This window comes from Opisthorchis viverrini (genome assembly GCF_000715545.1).
Source record: "Opisthorchis viverrini unplaced genomic scaffold opera_v5_140, whole genome shotgun sequence".
NCBI classification, from domain to species: Eukaryota; Metazoa; Platyhelminthes; class Trematoda; order Opisthorchiida; family Opisthorchiidae; genus Opisthorchis; species Opisthorchis viverrini.
Genome location: NW_008751796.1, coordinates 825,875 through 831,874, shown reverse-complemented (window position 1 = coordinate 831,874; position 6,000 = coordinate 825,875).

The following is a 6,000-nucleotide window of genomic DNA, read 5'->3' as shown; positions in this document are numbered from 1 at the left end:
AAACGAGAGATTCAGCTGGGTTCCAGGTGAGTCTCTCGAAAGAACCAAATTAGTTTGCAGATGAGTGTATATTCGCTAATTTGGTGCAATTTGGTTTGAAGTAGAACATCAGGTTGACGGAAACTTGGGGACTGCGCCTACCTGATGAGCCCCAAGAAGGGCGAAACCGGTCGTGGGCTGTCGATGGATTTTCAGCAACCTTACGAGTAGTACATTACAAATATACATGTATCGCGATATTTCAAATACCGTGGCGACTGAAACATGAGGCGACCTGGTGCAGCACATTTAGTTGTCTGGACACATCACAAACGAGAGATTCAGCTGGGTTCCAGGTGAGCCTCTCAAAAAAAACAAATTGGTTTGAAAATAAGTGTATTTCGCTGACAACAACAATCGTTAAGCTGTAGCACCCTTTCGGTGGATAGCTGCCATGCCACCTGAAGGAAGCATGAGGGCTGGGTTACTGCCGGGTTGCCCAACCCAGGACAGGGGAAGCCGAGAGGCAGTGTTTGAGTTCGAACCACGGACCTTTCGGTCAGTATATTTGCGCTCTAACCACTTCAACCATTTCGCCCCCTCTGTTATATTACATATCTATGTATGTCTATACAGGGAGCATTACTGCAACAGTGCTCTTGGTTCACAATTGTTCTTCCGTTGAAAACAGTGTATGAGCGAATTAGTCTCCATCGAGCTGCCAGTAGAAAGCTGAGGGCTTCAAAGTGAGAACTGTTTAGATCAAATATGAACTAACAGCTACCGATAAGTATATTAACCCAGTGAGTTTGAGAACCTCCATTAGGATGTGGGTCCTAGTGCGTTCGAAAATCGTGATAAGTTGCCCATAATTTGGATTCTAGAATGAACGTGCTAGGTAGACTTCAGGAAAGCATACCAGTGGTTCATATTTCCGTCTCTTTTGGAGCTTTATTGATCGGTCATGAATGGGGCTGGGGGAAAGGTGTCTTCGTTTCCCGAGTGAATAATTAATCGCGCGTCGATGAACCAACAGAAAGCAATTTTTGCTCCCCATGAGGTGGGATGGTCGCTCGATTTTCAGTTGCGGCTCGTTTTCGAGCTGCCAGTCCAACTACTCATTTTTGTGTTCCCAGTAATCTAGGCTACATGATACGTGTTGCCTCAGCTGGTTGATGATGACGATTCAGGATAGGAGCCTTCTAATCGAGTCGACGAAGAAAACCTGTCCAGTGCTTAGCTTGCTCAACTGCCCCCTGACCTTGAAACTTGCTGGTTTCAAACACGCGTTTCATTGGGCGTTCCATATTCGGGCCAATTTTTAGTATTTCTACCACGGAATTGTGACGTACTGGTTCCCACCGAAACTGCTTTCTCTGCAAACTTCAAACCCGAGTTTTTCACTGTTTTGGAAGCTCACTTACACCTATTTGTTTTTTTTGTGTGTGTGCGTGTGCGTGTGTGTGACGGATATCTGAGCCGTATATCCACGCAAAATCCACACCAGTGCTTCGTCCCTGTTTGTCGTCGTATCGGATTTCATTTACTGCGACTATGAAACATGTCAGCTTTTTGTGGGCGTGCGCATTCTCGGTCCAATGCAGGTACTGACACCGGCGGCGCACGCTGTGCTTGGTGCACGACTCAAAGTTCATGTCATGTAGTCGGTGAATGACTGGCACAGGTGTTGTTTGTTTTTAGGTTGGAGTAACGTCGGTATGATTCAGGGTGAACGAAGTGGAACAGAATCGATAAACAAGTTGGTTGAGTCCGAAAGTTTCAAACTGATTGGGGTTTCTGAAGAAGATCACCGTAACACAAAACGTGACAACGTCAAAGAGGGGAAAACAGTGCTTTCCCGCTGGTTGATGATCCATTTGCAACAATATCCGTGAACAAGTAAGTACAGACGAGAATCACCGCCCCATGACAACGCGTTGTACATTCACTTTGGATCCAAAGATCACGAAAACATCAGTCTTGATGAATCGTTCATAGATGCTTGGACAGGAGGACCGACCATCCAAACAACTGCTAAACCAGAGTGTCCACAGGGGCCAGGACCATAGTATGCACCTCAATATGGAAAAGCGACAACTTCCACCTAGTCCCTTTAAAAGGCTTTTTTAATATTTACAGATATGTTTTCGTCTTTCTGAAGGAAATCTTATGGCGAATCAGTCAATACGTCGCCGATGTTATTAGATATAAAGAATGCTAACTGATTTTGCATTGAGATACATTCGAATTCATGGTTGATGGACGACTTAAGAGACCTCTTCAGAGGGACTCCTTTGGACCAATCACACAAGCACTCGTAGTGGATCAGTACATCAGCTTTTGACTCTCAATATCGCGTGTAAGCGAACATACGTAAATCACTAAGTTGCTAAAAGGCAAAACTAGTGTGAACTCGGGATAAATCGGTACAAGTGCTAAACTCCTGGCAAAAATCGGAACCTATCTGTGCCGTTGTTTTCAATCTGACAGAGGTGAAACTCACGGAATACCGCGAATTTTACCACAAAATGGCTGGTTGCAAAAATGATGTGTATCGAAACGTTTTCTGCGGAAAATCCAATTCGGATAACAGAACCACAGTGCGGAGTAAATCAGATTTGTCCAAAAGGCACCTGAGTAGTAGTAAGAGCAGTGAGGTGTCATAGACTACGTGGTCATTTCTCGGTAAAAGTTTATCTTCCGTTCTCCGCAAGATTGTGAACAAGGCACTATTTATTTACTAAATTTATCACAAAATCTTTGTTCATTTCTCTCTTACTGAAGAGTTATTATCGTTTTGCAACCGGGTGACTTATGGTTTGATTAGCACTTTCGATGGTACAACTTTCTGGAGAGTTATCCGGGGTAAGATCCTCCTGCAATTCCGATTGACTGGATAAAGTGCAGGACCGGTTAGGGACTGATTGGTCCGCTATCATGAAGAAGTACTGTACATGAAATTCAGGGGATTCTCGAATCCATGACCTTCTGGGTGGTAGTGTCAACACAACCGCTCGGCCTCGAGTGGCTGATCAGTAGTTCGATGAGCTCGAATTTAGACGGACTACAGCGCTACTCATCCTTCACTCACAGAAGTCAATTCACATGGTCACGTGTTAACTGGCCCTCAGAGTGATCACTTCTCAGAGCTAATCACGGCACCATGTGGATACGTTATGAGTGAATCAGCCAGCTACTCCGACACAATAAGCATTTGAAAGCTTTAAGTAGTCGACGATACTACTCTGACTGATGGTTACAGACTGCGACGTTGGATCACGAGCTCCTGACCCGCAGTGTGATTGACGGGATATGAGAGTACCTCATAAAATGATGAGGAAGACACCATCCCCACTCACCTTTTATTTGGAGGGGTGAATCTCAAACCTTTTTACAACCAAATGAAGCTTGTAACTTGAGATAGAAATCGTCGACACTGGTGGAGTGAAACCGCAACTGAAAGTGTCTGATTTCGAAATCAATGCTACTCATCCATTCAGACAAGACTGTCTTGAAATCTGGTCTAGAACAAACTATCAGCAATTTAGCTGCCTTGGGCCAACTACTCATTGCTAGTACCCACTTCCGATACCTTGAACGCTTTTACTAAATCAGTATTCGAATGACAGCCAAAATTCCCCTCCGGACGAATTTGTCTTTATTAACTCTGACCAGCATCACCGATAGACGAGCATCGGTTATGTCGAGGTGTTAGAGCTAGAACGTGGAACAGTCAGATACCATCCGCGCGCTCGTGGCAGCCAAACGTAACCTTGCAACAGGTCAAAAGTACCTACTACAGAAGACTACCGACGCCCTCCTCGCTGACAGGTGTTCAAACCAAGCTCTCACAAACGAGAGCCAAATACTTGCATATCCCTGAAGATCGGTCGGTCTCAGTGGGTCACTAATGGTTCACACTTAGTAATAAGAATAATACTAATAATAAAAGTAATCAGCACAGCACAACATCGCTGATCAGAACTAATGCCTGCAGTACCGTACGGCGATGCTTTATATGAAAGTTTATTGTAAAAAACGAACAAAGGTGGGCTGGGAAGCGATCAAGGTTATCCTATTACAATCATTCCAAAGTGCCTATACATCCAGGCACTCATTCAGATACCTTGAAGAGATAATGACTACACAAACGACAGTAATATTGAAGGAAGTCACGGTTTACAATCTCCAACCGTGCACATGCATCTATCCAGAGGATATTCAAGAGATGCCTTGGCCAGACATGTAATCATTACATGTACACCCCAAGAAGTCACCCGACTTCTGGAATCTCCGGTCTGAAGCCACTAGGTTTGGTAGAAACTGTCACTTTGCATACTGGCCGAAAATAACAACAACTATGGGAAAGCCAGTAATGTTGATGAACGTCCCTGGACGTACCGACTACTTAATGTTTCCTCTGAAGAAATCTTGCTCATAAAACAATATACAATCGAAAGCTGATCAATCGAAGAGGGAAATACGGTAGGTTAAATGATCCTCAAACGGTCAACCTACAGACACTGATGCCCAAGCCTCACAACGAAATCCTTGGTCAGCTAGAGATCAGTTACGTCGACAATCCCCTCAAAACTAGAAAATTTCCAGCAGAGGATAACACTTCTTCTGAGTTGTGAATAGATTGCCTCCATATCGTCCTCCCTACTCCACACAGACTATTCTGCTCCCTCACAGATTGGTCGCTTGTCCCTTGTGATGTGAACGTCGAAATTCTTTCCCGTTTCCTTATGAAGGTGATAAAACACTGTGCGATATTCATCGTGATAACACAGGTAACATCAATATAACCTTGGCTTCGAGAAATGTCCGAAAGTACACATCGCTAGAAGGTTTTCGTTTCGACAAATTAGAGTATATCGGATATTCACCCTACCTCGACTTCGGGATAATGAGGTCTCATTCCGGGAGAAAAACCAATGACATTCGTGCCGCGTTCAACCCTACCTACCGTGAGTCACGGACTGTCCTGGTTGTTGATCGTGCACAAGTCAAGTAGAACATAAGGTTGACGGAAACCCGGTGACTGTGCCTAGCTGATGAGCCCCAAGAAGGGCGAAACAGGTTGTGGGCTGTCGATGGATTTTCAGCAACCTTATGAGTAATACATTAGAAATATATACCATCCAACGTACCAACTGCAAGGTATAGCCCAGGAAAAATGTGGATCTACCCAGTCAGGTACCACGCAAGACTCGGCAGACGCGACAAGAACAGGTAGATGAAATCGGTTCCCACGCAAGCAAGCACTTAAAGGGTAACGCGGGAGATGATAAAATTCAACGCGCGAGTGCATTCCCATACTAAAGAACAGGCTGAACGTGAGGTTCGTGTTTATGGCGATACAGTAAGATGTGCCTTCATACAACTAATGGATACCTTATGCTAGAAAATAGAAGCAGAGTGCGCACGGGGGACCACAAACTCGAGGTTTCAGAACATTTGTGTCCGAGCTTGTGGCGGCAAGACTAAATACCAAATTTGGTGGCTAGCAGACGTCGGTACGTCATCCAGAGTTTCAGAATTTATTGCACCAGAAACGACTTCAGTGGTTTTGACGACGTCAATCGAAAACCCTGGAGCTAAGGGCTGATGTCTTCATCATACCCAGGGTGGAGCTGCCATCTTGGAAGACAGTTTGAAACCCGGATCCACATCGTCAAGTTATACCTCACGTCATCCTTTGTGGAATCCGAATCGTTTTTCAATTTGTGGTCTTCGTGGATAACAACAGCACGAGATACCTCTAAAACCGAATTATTCGAGGACAGGAACCAGTCACCTGGAACTAAAGTATAGGGCGGAATATGGGACAACTTATCCAAATTATCTGTTGAATTATCTGTTGATTTCTTTACAAAACTACCAAATTTAGCGCAATATTCCCAGAGAGAAAGGATGTGTCGTGTGTCACATTTCACATGAGCGATGCGCCTCAGGAGCCGTCGACAAATCAAAAGTTATCCCGCTGAAATGATGACTACTCAATCGATCCAAAGCATA